At 38.0% G+C, this 16,604-nt stretch overlaps 1 long non-coding RNA gene across 1 annotated transcript in view; it reads left to right on the forward strand.

Annotated features, from left to right (window-relative positions):
• Window positions 1–32: 32 nt before the first annotated feature.
• Window positions 33–16,604, forward strand: part of LOC135278897 (uncharacterized) — a 57,188-nt gene continuing 40,616 nt past the window's right edge. The window contains exon 1 of the long non-coding RNA XR_010346284.1: window positions 33–223. This is a non-coding gene — a long non-coding RNA (uncharacterized LOC135278897). The remainder of the gene's footprint in view (window positions 224–16,604) is intronic.

The raw sequence follows: 16,604 nt of genomic DNA on the forward strand, positions 1-16,604 counted from the left end.
GGGGCAGGGCATCAGCAGGAGGGGATAAAAGGCTGGGACAAAGAGCAAGAAGGGCAGATGCTTGCACTGCAGCCTTCTGGAGCAGTATGGTGTTACTCTCTATGGGTTGAAGTTTTCTGAGGTTTTATGATGATGCTCTGTGTTTCATGGCCCTCTTCTCTGTGATGTGTTGCAACACTTGCTGCTGAATGGAAACCATTTCCAATGGTCTGGGGACATGAAGGTGAGCAGTTTCCATTGAGTTATAAAGTGGAAATCATATATTTCACCAGCCGGGAGCCTTCTGTGGTGAGATGACTGGTTTGGTGGATGGGGGAGAGGAATCAATCCTGTGTGTTTGGGATTCAGCAAGGCTTTTGTTACTGCTTCCCATGCTGTTCTCACATGTCCCATGTTGTATGGGCTGGGAAATGGGAGAGTGGAGTTGATAGAATCTCAGGAGCTCAGCAGCACCACAATGCCCAGCTGAAGGCCCTCTGTGTACCCCTCTGGTCAGTGCTGAGGTGGACAGTGGTCAGCACTAGTGATCTCGATGATGGGACAGTGCACCTTCAGCAGGTCTGAGGGAGACACAGAGTGGTTGATAAAGCAGATGGCTGTGCTGCTCTTTCCCAGGGCATCAACAGGCTGGAGAAATGAACTGACAGGAATCTCATAGAGATCAACAAAGAAATGCAAAGTTCTGCCCCTGTGAAGGAATCAGTGCACCAGGAGGCACCAGCCCAATCCAAGCAGCTGGAAAGGGAAGTCCCTAGAAGTCCTGGTGGGCACCAAATTTGACATCAATCAATAATGTATTAGGGAGGGTGTTGTCAGGGGAGGGAAGGAGGTGATTCTTCCTCTCTAATTAGTACTGATGAAGTCACATCTTGGGTGCTGTCTCCAGTTTTGGGTTCCCCTATTCAGAGTAGGGTCAGGAAGTGGAAAAACTACTCAATCTTTAAAAGGATGGTATTGTGTCAAAATTACTTAAATTGTTTAATTTTGGGCAATGCAAACAAGGTTGGATGAAAAGGAAAATGATTAATGGGTGCTCATTTGTGCCAGCCATTGAAAATATCTTCCCACAATCGTTTTCATTCCAAAATCCAAAGACTTAGATGTCCACTTCATGACACTTAAATGTCACCACTTAAAGTAATCACAGCAAAGATTCCATCAAATGTCCTCAAACTGTGGAGCATCATTTAGCCCTGCTGTGCTATGAATATTACCTGGCAATGAAAAGATAGAACTTGTGACCTAAACATTGACCCATCTGCTATTTATGTAGCCTTGGAAAAAAGTAATTCTATATCAGAAAAACAAAACAAAAAGGAAAGAAAATTGCAGTTTGAAACGATAACACTGATAGGGTGATTTAATTTTCCAAGTATATTGCATTTGCTTATGATCAGAAACTCAGCTTCATGTTTGAAAACTAATATTGAAATATAACTGAAGGCGTAAGTAAATCGAGTTTCTTTACTGTTTAGTCAATCCCATCTGTACCTTTGTGAAAATGTAAAAAAGTCTGATTGTGAATAATAGAAAGATCTGCAAGATATTAAATTTATGGTGATCACCTTCTATCTGCATAATGGAATTTTCTGAAGATGCTTGGCAAGTGAAAGATTTCAGAGCTGTTAAATTCCTCATATATCAGCTGGAGTCCATGGCTGAGAAGCCATGTTCTACCCTTACGTAACGGCGTCCAGAAGTGAAACATTCCATGCTGATCTGCATTCTGTTAGGGAAGGTCAACCAAGGCAAAACCCGTTCCCAGATTCCTGGACAGGAAAATCTAAAGGCGAGTCTCTTTGCCTCTCTATAGCGAAGCCTTCAGAAATTCTGTTCTGTTTGTTTGTCCTGGCCCAAAACGCTTTTTGTTTAACAGCTTGGCTTGTTTTAATCATGAAACACACCTTTGAATTTCCTAGAAAGTGAAGTACTATTTTTAAATCATTTGGAATTTGTATGTATAAGGATTTGCAAGTCTTTATCCTTCTTTCCTCTCTTGTAATGGGACACGTAGCCCTTGATATGAAGAAATCCCCAGGACACCCAGCTTTTCATGATGTCTGGCAAACCTCCAAAATATTTCAGCTTCTTTACAACATGAAATAAGCTTTCTGATGAAACCCATCTTTTTGGATGTAGAGAGCAGTTTATGTGGCAAAAATCTGCTCTTCCCTCCAAGACAGGAAATACAGAAATATACTCTTCCCTCCAAGACAGATTAGTTCCACGGTTATGACTTCCAGTTTTATTATTAATAAGGCATGATGTTGATCATCTTCTTGTCTCTTATTTAAACAAGATGGCCATACTGTTCTTTCTAGTACAGCTTTGTGCTCCTTTTTATTATGTAGAATCTGTTTCCTGAACACTTATTTCTTTAAATACCCAAGTGCTGCATTAGATTTCAAGCTGCCATCTAATATCATTCCTTGGGAGAATTCTTGCAAGGGTTCTGTGCCATTGTGTCACCTGAAAGACATAACAGAAAGATCCAGGACTGAAAGAAACCCATCTCTCCAAATGACCACATATCTGAGAACACAAATGTCTTTAAATGCTGTTTGGAAATTGAATTAATTTAATTTTTCTCTAGAATTAGAAGGGATCCATTTTGCCTGTAAGGCACAACCCTGTGAAACTTGAAGCTCAAAATACAATGCCACAGCAGGAATAAATGACAGTGTGTCTGGATTTGGAGGCATGCAGATGAAAGCTATCATTTCTACCATTTGAGCAATGATGTGGGGTCTGTAGAGCTTTGGACTCTAATGATCCAGATGATTGTCTGGATTCTGTTTCAACACAGTCTGGAAATGCAGGGAAGAAGGTCCCAAACTGCAAACTCCCAGTGGTGGATGTTACTGCAGAACTGTTACTTCCCTGGGTTTGTGATGTGTGTGAGATGATAGGGAAGAGTATAGAGATATATTCTTCTTTGTAGTCTCTACTTATCTGTATTAGATCAACCTCACTGTGCTTGCATTGTATCTCAGTGGTTATAATTGTAAGTAGTTAGAGACTCTATTAAGCAACTTCAAGTAGTTGCTTAGGTTTTATATTCAAATTTAATCTATTATAACTATTCTAAGAATTTTTCTTGTGTAATCAAAGTGCTTCTCCTCACCTTGTAAATTCCAACATGCTGCATTTAGCATGTCAGCATCTCTGAGCCTCAGGTGACATGTATATGGATAAACTGCATGGCTTGGTTGCTCTTGTACTTGACACAGTGTACAGATGAGAGTCTACACTTGAATTGCCACTTGCACAGGATTATCATTCAGTTTGGACTCACAACATCCTAAGCCTCTTTCTGAAGGTCAAATCTGTTTTTTCTTTGTGATATGTTAACAAGATTTGAGAGCATCTGTGTCCAAAGGGGAGTTTCTTGAAAAAACAGGCCTGAATTTACTTCCAGTTGTTTCTGTCTGAAATTCAAATAATTTCTCAACCTCTCTTAGGAAGCATACGGTTCCAGTGTGGGGTGATTGTTTTCCATCTGGACACTGTCTGGTGGTGGTATTTGCTGTAGCTATAAGTAAATAAATGAAAGAGTCAAATAAATGAAGACATCTGTAAATCATTTATTTGCTGATTGATGGCTGGTAAATAAACTCTAGCTTCTTTCTTTGGTTAGATTCACAATCAAAATTGTGGAGTGAGATATACAACAGCTTACTAGAAGTTTGAAGTTCAAAGGTAGGCTATGAGCAAACCTCTAGAGATTCCCAGAAACACCAAAGAAGTGGCAGACAAATTCCAGTTAATGCTGCCTCTGACCTCAGCAAGCCCCTCGCTGAAACACTTTAAAGCATGCTAAAGCCTTTCTTGAAATCCTGCCCTGGTTGTCTACCTGCCCTCTGTTTTGATCAGCTCTCTGTAGCCAGTCTTTCAAGGAGAAGAGTGATATGGCAACCCAGTAGAAGTTCACTTTAAAAACTGATGATTCTGTCAAGGACAGAGAGGAGTAGATAAAGCAGAGAAGGAAGAGGGCATGAAAAATGAATGTTGTTCTGGCTCTGTGGAGACTTACAAGGCCCGACTCAGTGTTTGTACTTTTTTTAAGGCAATATTTTTTCTTTCCCTACTTTGTCCATGTGAATGCTCAGTAATGCAAAAATTACCATATGAACATTCTTATTAGTTTTATTGATATGTGCTTTCATACTAAGTGGAATGCTCCTGCTCATGAATATGTTGATCTGTGTGTTGCTAAGGCTCATCAGAAGAGGGGAGCACTGTCAGAACTCTGTGAATGGGCAGCCTTGTATCTGAATACTTCAAACCCATCTTTGGAATACTTGCACTGAAGTAGCAAAAATGCCTGTGAAATATGACTTTTTATCTTGAGCATTTGTGCACCTACTGGACTGAATTTCAAACAGGACTCATTCAGATGTCAGACTCTTCCAATTAAAAACTGTGCTTTGCTAGCTAGTTAGTTCGTTATTACACACTTTATGGTGTGGGCTGCAAATTAGCTACTCAAAGTCCACAGTTCAAAGGAGTTGCAGGCCTAGAATTATTCACTGAACAAGATTGTGAATAATTTCAAATAATGAATAAATTCAATATACTTTTTGTTCTGTCCATGCATAGCCTCTGAAGACAGAGAGAATAAAAAGGGGAAATCAATCAGATAAATTATTCATCGAGAATTATTTGTTCAGCTCTAATGCTTATGTACTTAGACAATATTTTCATTGGAACAGACTCTGAAGAGCTCTTCAGCCTGCATATATCTCAGCTACAATTCAGCTGTAAAAAGTATTGAGATTCTTGTTAAATGCAGATTCCTAGAGCAAGCTGTAGACAGTAGGATTTATCTGATTTCATCTCCAAGTTCTTGACAAAGTTTAGGTACTTCAAGAATTATTTAACAGGAATTGTTTCTGTGAAAGTAATTTTTTGTCATTGTCTGTGTCTGCATTTAGAAATAGTTTTAAGGGATCATCCCAGTTCTACTTGCTACTGTTACTGTCTGATTTGGCTATTTCCAATACAGTGTGGCCACTTGGATGTTTTCTTTCAGGAGTTAAACCTTTTTCATTGTGTAGTTAAAGAAAAATATCAGTGTAAAATCTAATCCTGTTGGAAGAACTACTTTTCTCTACTAATTGTTATTATTTTAAAGGAAGCTAGGATAAAGGAATTCAGTGAGAGGTGCAGCTCAAATTAATATGCTAAGCATCAAATACAGTTCCTTTAAAATATATATTGCTAAAATTGCTTGTCAGGATAGTAACAGATTGATCTGTCTGCTATTTAGTTGATGCTGCATCTCTTAAAAACCAGAGGGTAAATATGGAAGGGGATATTTTTTTTCCTGCCTGTTTTAATGTAAATATCTTTGTTGCTCCACTGGGTCAAGAACACCAGTTTGGTTTTATTTTGTCTAAAATGAAGTGAGAGAATAGGGAAAAACCATTGGATCTTGGATACTGAACAGGGAAGAATATTAGATACTGTTGAACAAATGCTCTCATAATAATGACTTTTTAACTAATATAAAGAAGTTTTACTTTTCTCCTACCTGTTAATAAGCATTCTGTTACATTCACTGTAAGGCAGAGATGTCAGTCCAAATGGACAGCTGTGAAAAATAAAAAGTGAAATGACTTCTGGCAAAAAAAAAAAGTTCTCTCATAGAGTTTTCCCCATTGCTCTTATTACATCCTTGCTGATTGGGAGCAATGGGGCTGGAGTAGAGAAGTTATGCTGGTCTTGGCTCTGCACTGACTTACCATCACCCATTGACAAAGTTCAGTTTTTTACACTATCATAAGATGTTATGGTGGCACCTTTTTCACTTACATTGATGTAAGAATTTGGAGAAGGATAATCTTTTATTTTATTATGTACAGAGTTTAACACAGTAGGGCATAATCTTGATTAGGGTCTCAATGTGGTACTATAATAGAGTTAATAAATAATACTTGACAGCAGTCTAAGGATGGAGGTATGGAAGGAAATGAGGCATAAATTTTGAACAACCCTTAATTCAAATATCATAGATGCAAAGGAAACCACAAGGTAAAGTCAAACTTTGTTTCACAGGACAATTCCATTATCTGTGTGACAAGAAGAAATACAGTAAAGCAAATCTCTATGGTTCTACAGACTGGAATGTCTGATGTAAAGATATTTTTCTGTGAAGTTAACAATCCAATTAAAGTTTAAGGTTCTATTATTGCCCCTGGATGGTCCGTTTTTAAATTAAGGTATATATTGCTTAGTTTATCTATTGGCTCTTTATGAACCTTCATTCAATGAAAAACATGCAGAAAGATTGTCTGGCTAATATATTATGAATTCAACTCTTCCCTTATTTGCTTAATATCTAGGGATAAAAAAAAGTTTTAATACTTTCTTTTCTTATTGTTTCTTTCTTATTTTTTGCAATTCAATGTATGAAGTTTATTTCTTTTATTCCATTAAATAATTTCACAAGATTTGCAAAAGTTGAAATAGAAAAATAGAGAAAAAACCCAACTTTTTAAGTATATGATTTCCTGTAAAACAAAGTGGGTGTTTCCTGTCAAGTCTGCAGTAAAATGTTGGGTTTTTGCATAAATGCACAGCTGGTAGTACTCGGGTCGTGCTAACATTAGTGTGAGGTTACTGTGGGAACTCGTTTGTGTTTCAGTGCAGTTGGCAAAACTGCAGTCATGCCCATTTAACAAGCACTAGGTCATGTTAATCAGTAATAAACTGCACTTACTTATACAAGAATTTTGAATGAAATCAGATCTAAAGTTCTCCAACTGTTCATCAGGCATTTAATAAACACTTCTTCCTTTCTTCCTCATTCTTGCCAAAATGCTTTAGGTTTTTTTTTGTTTTTTGCTTTACTAGCTTTTTCCAAATCCTGAATTGGAAGTGTAGTCAGTTCCATGTGTAGACTGATACATGGAAATCATCTGGTTTAGGCTGCACACATTCTGCATGACTGTTTCACTCTGACTTTGCTTCACCAAGGCAATTTCACAGTGGGAAATCTAGAGAAAAGCCCCAAACAAGGAAAAGATAACACAAGACACTTTAAACTAGAACAGGCCTATTAAAAAGCATATTAAGAATTAGTTAAGGCTCTGTAGTTGCTATATACAGTATTCAGCAGGGAGTTGGTCTCCTGGGTCTGTCTTCCCTTTCTCTTGGTATTAGTTACTGCAAGCACCTGAGGAACACCATGAACAGCAGAGACTGCTCCAAAAATACTTGAAAAAAATTGGAGTTATTTTTCTGTGCAGTGAAAGCCTGACTTTGTTGATTAGTTCCCTGTAACTGTGCTCTCTGTGAGCAGATGGTATGAGTAGATTGGATTTGGTTTAGTGTTGCTCTGCAGGGTGAGAGAACAGGCCATTTGTGGGGGAACCAGGGCTGGGAGCTGGGGTGAGCTCTGAGCTGGTGGAGGAGTCAGCCCCAGGCCAGGAAGGGCTGCCCAGGTACATCCCATGGGACAGTGCTCAAGGGAAATGAATGAAAAAGACACTGAGGATTGTATTAGGTTGTTCTCCAAAGAGCTCGTTCTGGTTTTGCTAGAGTACCTGGGAGACAAGTCACCAACTTTAACAGGGGCAGGATCAGATGTTAAACCAGGCCTGCCAGTCTCACAGTGAAGGTTGCACCAAGGGCCAGCAGCACAAGGCTTGTACACAGCTGGTCGCCACCACACTTCTGCACGATCCACCTTGGAGGAGCAAGTGCAAAATATCTGCATTTTTGCCAGCCTTGTAGCTGCCCTTGGTCCAGCTGTCTGGCCACAAACAGCTACTGGTTCTGTTGTCAAGGAATGTTTGTGGCTGCAGAAGAGAATTCAAGGTATTTCTGTGAAAGAGTGACTGCAAAGGACCCAGGTCCACTGCACACACTTGGCCAATGTCAGACAAAAATTCTGTTGGATCTGGGCCCACAAATGCAAGTTGTTTGTGTCTTTAGTTGTTGTTGTAAATAGGATGGAATCAATATTTCTCACGAAACAGACACATTGGTTGAGGATGCAAAATTAAAATTTCTAGGGCCATTCCAATTCTAGTCACATATTCAAAGTATTGTTATGGAAGTTTACAAAACAGCTCAACATTGTTTTAAAATTATATTCCAGCTGCTGTGATACCATTGAAACTTTGAAAAATGTCCCTTGTGTGTGGCCCTGATGTGTAGGTCCTGCAATAGTGCTTTCATACTAGAATTACATATTTACTGTGTAAGGATTACAAAGGTGTTTGGGAGCTGAATGAGAAAGAAGATTATTTGTGTTTCAGTATTTGGCAGCTTGGTCAATGTAGGCAAAGGGTGTAATCAACAGATTGAAAGAATATTACCCAAATCACTCAGGAAGGGAACTCAAGAAACAAAAAAATTTCTTACTTTAAATCAAAATGTAAAAAAAGGTCAAGATTTGTTTGTCAGAGACCCAAGAAAAAGACAACAAAAAATATATTTTTAAATCTACCATGGGAAATTAATACTGAGGTGATTTTCGGGCTAAGGCTGGGAACGTAGCAGTGCCATTTTAGAATAAACACCAAAAACAGATGCCACAATTTCATAAAATAAACATGCAGTGAAAGGGTAACACAGACATTAGCAGCAAACTGAGCCAGTAGCCAATACAGTATGATGAGAAGGAGTACTCAGTATGGTGTGATGTGCTGTAGAAGCCATTAGCCATATGGTACCGTGTGAAGAGGGCCTCTGTGACTAAGTAACAGTTGTATGTTATGTGGTTTATAAAATAATTATGCAATGGCAAGCAACTCTTTTATAATTATTGGCTGTTTCAAAATATTTCTGCTAATCTGGAGGCATTTACTAAGTTGATGGATGCAGGCAGACTGCTTCCTCTGTCTGCATGTTTGTAGATTGTATGGGGCATCGTCCTACTAAAGGCAGTGGCCATTTTAAACTCGGCCACTAGAGACTGTATTTGTTTTTCTTTTTCTGAAAACTCAGGGAATATCCACATGAATACATCATAACTTGGTGGGACAGCTGCCAAGGAAGGGCCCGGTAGTTACCCCTCCATTATTCACTGGCAATTCTTTGCTAGTCTTCCTTTGTCCATTGACATCTCTGAAAATTGAAAGTGTATCACCAGAAAACCCTATTGCTCTGGCACTGTTGATGGCATGACCATCTGAGCAGATTCTGTTTTTTTGTATACTTTGCTATGTCTTTCATGCTTATGTTAGAGGCAACAAAACCATCAGCACATGAAGAAAATTAAAAAAAAGTCTTTGGTTTAACAAACAAGAAGATTTCCTTTTCCACTCCTTTTCCACTGTAAGCATATGGAATATAAGTGCCTGTTAGACATTTGTACATTGCAGCACTTTGCTTTGAAATGGGAATAAAGTAAGAAACAAATAAGGTTTTGGGGAAACTCTTCAGCTACAAAATTTGTTGGCAAGTGAGACTTGGGACCCAGAGTAGCTAGAGGCACCCAGCTCCTGGCTGGTGGAAGGTTAGAGGATCTGTGACCCTGCAGTACCTGGATCAGCTGGCTGGGAATAAGGTGGGGATGTGAGTCTGAACAGCTGGGACATCAAACATAATCCCCAGAAGTCAAGCAAGCTGCACAGCCTGGAGAGGTCCACAATTCTTCCCTTTCTATCCCTTTGGCACGTGCTGCAGGCCACAAAACACTTCCCATCTTCCCCAGTAAACTTCAGATCCAGTGTAAAGGACTGATTGTAAAACACGACAGGAAGAGCACAGGAGAGATCAAGGGCTGCCAGCATAAAGGTCTTTGAACATCCTCTGCCTGTCCCACCCACATGGGTCAGCTCTAGCTTGGTCCTGGAGACACTGCAGATCAAACATGACTTTTATGATATACACGTGGTGTATTGCTGTGAGTGCTCTAGAACAGCACTGGGATGGTCTCCCTGGAGCAGGAACAGATTCATGGATCTTTTCAGCTTTGGAGTGGTTGGTCAATTGATGTTTTGATAGTGCAGGTAACTGATATGAATTGTAACTATTGCACTAGTCTTATAATAGAGACACACCATTAGAAATGCTGGAAACTATATCTGCTATGAGGCTTCTGACATGACTTCAGTGCACTATAATGGAATTCTGGACTATTCTGCAAGCAGTACAGGTGCAAGGAATTTTTTTTGCTGCAACTAAAAATCTTTTGCAAAGCTGCAATGCAATGGCATGGTTTAAACCACAGTTCAAATGCTGAAATATGTTGTTAAGTGTAATACAAGGATATACATTAGAAATTTTCACTGTACAGAGTAATACATGCACACACACATATATACATGTTTATACACTTTTCTTACAAGAAAAAGGCCATTGTTCATCAATGATAGCAGCTGGTATGACTGCTAACCAGTTATTTTATTTTATCTGGTATTACTAGGGAAGATACCACTTTCATTTTTGCCAGCATTTGTAGTGTAAATGAGGAGCAACCTATCATAAAATGTTGCTACTGAGATCAAAGGAAACAGTCCTTACTACCAAGCTAAAATCATTCTGGGGAAATGTTTTTGATTATGGTTAATGATGTAATCAAGCCACTAAAGTGCCTAGAAGTTGGAGTTGCAGCAGGCATACAGCCTGCCCATTACAGAGCACCCAATCGACAATAACACGAGGGGAAAAGGTGTGATGGAGCAAACAAGACACAGTTAAATGTTTACTCTAATGGCACACAAAACTGGACAGATTTGATTAGAATACTTATGCCTGCCTTCTTAGGAGAAGAAAACCGAATGGCTGAAGGTTTAGCACAGAAAAAAAAAAAGCCAAAGGTGGAGAGGAAAGGACCCAAAAGGTAATTTTTTAACATCTTTGATTTCTTTCTTTAAAGACCAATTACTTTCCTGTCCCCTGTGGGAGAAAAACATTCTTCTTCTTAATAGCAGAATCATTCTAAGACTTCTCTGATTCATTTTATATTTAGCAGATTACAGTTTTGGAGTCATCAGTAGGAGAGAACCCAGCAAACTGACAGACCTGAAATCATGTCCTTTGATTGTAATTGACAGGGAAAGCGTTTAAGGTAAAGAAAAAAAATATTTTATTCATCTTTGATTACACTGTGATGTGATTTGGTGACATAATACAGCTGTGAACTGTGGCAAGAAAGGCAATAATTCCTACTTGAGGCTTTGACATGATGTAGCCCTTTAGTCTTCTTCAAACCAATGCCTCCAGCTACAATAGTGCCCTTGATGGAGTCTAGACAAATAGATATACAGACTGTTGCAATTAAGGAGGCAAACAGCTTTAAAATAACATTTCTCTAGGCCATGTATTTTTGTATTAAATGGCTAAGCTGACACATATTTTTCTTTACCAAAATTAAATCTAGATTATCTATTAAATAATCAAGCATTGGATAAAAATTATTCACTTCAGAAGGGTTTTAAGAGTACCATGAGTAGAAACTTTTTGAAATCTACAAAACTGTTGAATGAGAAGCACCCCCTAGATGTGAAAGGTGTATTTAGTGAATTCTCACAAAGAGGCTCTGAGGACTATATATGTCTTGTGGACCTCTTACCTTTTAAACTTATTTTCTTTGCATTTAATTCTCAAAATATCACTTTAATATTCCTAGCAATTTGGTGTCAGGATCTTCAAAAATACTTAGCAGCTGCTGGTTTTCAAAATCCTTGGGCTTCTCTGAGAGATTTCTTTAAGGAATAATCTCAAGAAAAGTAAAAAAAAATCCAGGACAATAAAATTTGTATTACCAAACTTTAGCTATCATAGGAAAGCAATTTCATATACTCTGTCTGGGTGCTCTTAGAGTCTGGCTTACATCAATCACCTAACTAGGACTGACCTAGAGAGGAACCTACCCTGATGGAGTTAAACTGGGTGTCCAAAGGGAAGCAGGAGAAGCCACATGTCCCCCATTGTGCTGCAGTTTTTCACAGTGCTGTTCCAGGAGATTTAAGATGTCTTTCTCATTGAAGAAATGTTTCCTTACAACTACAAGTCATAGACAGTAATTTAGAGCTCACCTATTTCATCTTTACAGTATGTGTTGATCCCTTCCAAAAGTAAAAGTGCAATTTCATGATCATGGTAATTTTTATAAATGATTGGATTCCTTCTAGCACTCTGGGCTTTTAGACATAAGCAGTTAATATAGGGCAATTAAAAATGTAGAAAATTCTGTCACATCCTCAGGACGTGTGTTACAAACATTTGAAAAACAAGGGACTTGGTCATCCTCACCAATATTTTCTGATGAAACTGCAAATTCAGTAGCACCCACAGAATACAAAATTCATTATTCATGGTACTTCACATTTGTCTTAAAAAAGTTATTTCTAAACTACTTTGAAAGCCTTTGTGTTTTCTGATTTAATCTACTATATGTGGTTATGAAAGTAAAGTAGCATAAAGCATATGTTCAACATAATAGCATAATTTCATAAGAAGCCCCAAAATTCATCACCAAAGTGAATCACTATATTAGTGTATTTTGAACGTGCAAAGGACTGCTCTGAAGCATTGCTCTTAGACAGCAACAGCAGTTGCACAGACTGAGTTTCCTGTTACACGATGAGCTGCAGCACAGCAGCAGGAGCTGAGCTTCCTTAATCTCTTCCTCTTATAACTGTCACCATGTCCAAACTCCAGTGACCAGTTCTGTGAATAAAATCATTCAAACTCCCTGCCCTATATAGAGACATTGCCAAATTTTTTTTTAGTTCAAATAGTGATGATGAAACTAAACAAACTCTACTAACTTACACTAATCCATCAAAAAGCAACTGGATGCTGTTTGGAATTGTCCCTAGATATTATTGGTTCTGTGCCTAATACCACAGTTACACAAAACACTGACATCTTTCCAGGTGTATTCTTCTATGATTTGGGATGTTTAGAACTTTAGATATGTGATATTGTTAAGGCAAAAATGAAAAACAATAAATGCCATTAGAAGGCTTCAGGTGAGCTGAAAACAGTCATGATAATTTCAAACTTTTAATGATCACTGCATTCTGGAATTAGCCTTTCAATGCTCCCAGGTCTAAAAAAGGTAAAATAGTACACAGGCTTGAATGTCTTACTATTTTTTTTTTCTGATTTTTTTTTTCTTTTTTCTGTTTGGTCATTGATATTACAGCTTTCAAATGCTGAACCAAACCCCTGTGACAGTGGACTTCAGCCTGAACACAAATAATAGAACAAGAGAAAAATTCAATATCTAAAAACATTTAATGACCCCTACAGGTTTTGTGTTCACACAGACTTGGATGCTAATATTTTTACAGTGCTGTGCTCTGCCTATTGCCATGAATAGGCTTGGAAATTCCAGCTAGCACTCGTGAAGGAAATTCCACTCACAAGGAGGTATCTCACTTTACTAATAGTGTTGCGAAATTTGGCAATTATATATTAAAGTAAGACACACTGATTAAACTACATTACCATATTTATTATCTGTTGCATTTTTAACAGTCAGTTTTCTGTTTTCTTTGCAGTACCAAGTATAGAAAAAAAACACCTAAAAATAAATTTCTGATGAAATTTATAAAGTTATAGTTAAAGAAACATTATCCCTAAAATTACCATTTGAATGATAAGCAATTTTGGGAGTAATTATAGTGCACACTCTACATTCAATGCATTCTGATATATGGATAATTACTCCTGGTAATATGTGTTAGTTAGATTTTATAACAACAATAACAATTTATTGCAAAATTAATTCCTTGGCACAATTTAACATTTATTGATGTGAAGTCAAAGTGAATTGATTTTATTGCAGACCACTTGTGATACGTTTTCCCTATGCTCCTGCCCTAATTGGTTATTATAGGTCATTTTGGTATTTAGTTTTAAAAATAAATTAATTTGGTACCAAGGTGCATTTAGTAAAATGGCAAGATATTTACAGCTCATGTGGTTTTATTTAAATAAAAAATGGTAAGGTAATGCAATCATCTTTGGTTATAAAGTGATGGATGAATTGAAAACATTTCTGAATCAGGTCAATGGTAGTGATGATTAGTGCATTGTTAATCAAGTTGCTGAGATTGCTATCAAAAGCTTTATCTCTTTCACTCAGACTGGTGAGAGGATCATGAATATTAAACAGATTCAAATAGATCTGCACTCATGTAATATGGAGCACTACAAATGAAAAGGCTAAATGAACCCAGACTGTGACTTTATGCACTGATATATCTCTTAACCAAAGAGGAATGTCTAATCCATCTCTGTACTTGTATGAGGCTACATACACTGCAAGAATACAAAGACAAAGTATTTCATGTACCATATGCATTTTATGGGCTAAGTACTTATTTACAACCCTATCCATGTGAAGAAAAAATTAGTTGTGGAAAGGTTTGTCAGGATTGAAACAATACTAGTATAGGCCAGATTTTAATTTCTACAACACCAGTAAAAATCCAAATACTGTACTTGAAATTAGCAGCCTCATCTCCATTACGTTGCCCCCTGCTTTATTATTGCTGACTTGGATTTATGATTTAGGCGATTGTATAGTTTAATTGTATATCTGGAATCCTTTAAATGACTTAAAACCTTAGAGGAGATGTAACAATTAATGCATGTAATCACAAATGTATGGTACAAATAAGTGGACAGTGGAGACCTGAAAGCTGCACACATGCAGGCGTGTGCTTAACTGAGTGCTCTGAGAAACACTGTGGATTCTCAGCTGGATTAACCAGGGACACAAGGCTAAACTGTTTCTATTCTGCAGCTACAAGGCCTTCACTAAAACCAGGTCTTTGTGATCAAATATACAGAACGAAAATCCCAGATGAACAAAACGGAATGAAAAATCTTACCTTTTGCTTGTGTCCATTTGATAAGTAATATGTCAGAAAGAAGCTAGAACAGGTCAGATGATAGCAGCTATCTTGCCAGGGAAAGATACTGACTCTAGACTGAGTTCTTTTAAAGCTGGTTTAAGTAAGTTTAGAGGTTATTTAATCTTACATGAGTGTAGAGCTTGTACCTCTGTAGTACAGCAGCCTGTAGTGCAAACAGACTCTTGGATTGTCTCAGATGTGCTGCTTTTCCATAAGCAATGATGTAGGAATTCAAACCTACTCATGACTTCTAACTATGAGGGGTAAATTCTTATAAAGTTATCATTTTAGAGAAAAGACTTAGAACTAAGGCTCAGTTAGGGAATAGCAATGCAGTCTGAGACAGTCAGTTTATCTAAGGAGTAGTTTTCAATACACTGTGGCCATTGCTAAAAATACTCTTTTTATTTATGTATAATTTAAGGGATTTATATAGAATTTAGAAAACTTTTACTAATGCAACCAGTAGAAATACTGAAACTTTTAAAGTTCTTGAAGACAATGCTTCTTTTGCACCTGCACCACAAAAACAAAGCCATTTTGAAGAGGAGGAATATATACAGACAAATTGCATAGTAAGTGTGTGACTGTACTTAAACTCATGTAGTATTAGACTAGCAGAGATTTAAACCAACATAATAAAACCATTACTTGTTTTTGTATTTCACACACAACCATGTGAGTGTGTGAAACCACTGTATAGGCCATACAAATTAAAATATATGGCAGAGAAAATATCCCATCACAGCTTCTGAATCTGAAAATTTACCTTTGAATCTGAGAGAGGCACTAAATGAAAAACATCCCTAGTCAAAGCTGATCCTGCTGATTTATGTAGACCACCCTGAGCACAGTGCAAGATGGAGACCACCAAAGTCACTTGTCACGGTTAAACTGCAGTGAGCCCCAGTCCTGCATCCCTCTGTGTCTCTCTCCTGTTTAGTCTCTCCCCAGCACAGAGGCTGCCATCAATGACCCCCCTGCCTGCTGGGGTGGTTTTGATGCTCTCCAACGTTGTACTGTGAGAGCACATTCCAGGCTGGAAAATAAACACATTAAAAAGCGCCATAGCTCTCTCATCACCTCCTCGGCAGCAGGATTTTTTATCTTTTACTCTCAGGGAAGACCATGCTAAGGGGTGGATTTTATACTTTGATCTGAAGAAGCTGGGATTCCCAGAAGAGCTCATCTCTTTGAGGATGGAGACACATTGTGGGTGAGTGGTCAGGAAAGCTCTGTCTTCCACAGTCCTAACTTTAGTTTTTATCTTTGACTCTAGAGAGCTCAGTGGACTGGAGATCTCTTGGGAGGTCATCCATAGTAGCTTAGGCTAATCTCATGGATGGCTTTGAAGTTGAGGAGTAAGACCTGTAATATAACCAGATATTCAATGAAGAGTAAGGCAGGCATAATTGTAGCTTGCCTTTTAAAGTCGGATTCTAAATGTTAAGTTAGCTGGAACAATTCAGGTAACCTCTTTGTTGGTTGCTGCAACACCAGAGCCTTCAATGAATTTGCCCATTTTTTATCAGGGCTGGATGTAGCCCAAAGCATGCCAATTTTTTCCCCAGAGATTTGAATTCTAGATCTGAATCAACCAGCAGGGCCTCACTCATCTGCATTCCCTCCCTGTCACCTGCTAGACTCTGTTCTAATTGTGGCAAAATTGTGTCACCATGCACCTGAACCTTGAGAAAAACAAAGAAACTTAAAAATGAATCAATAAAATGATGAAAATAAAACACAATGAGTTTTCTACATATAAGATGCATTGCT

This window comes from Passer domesticus, chromosome 11 (assembly GCF_036417665.1).
Source record: "Passer domesticus isolate bPasDom1 chromosome 11, bPasDom1.hap1, whole genome shotgun sequence".
NCBI classification, from domain to species: domain Eukaryota; kingdom Metazoa; phylum Chordata; class Aves; order Passeriformes; family Passeridae; genus Passer; species Passer domesticus.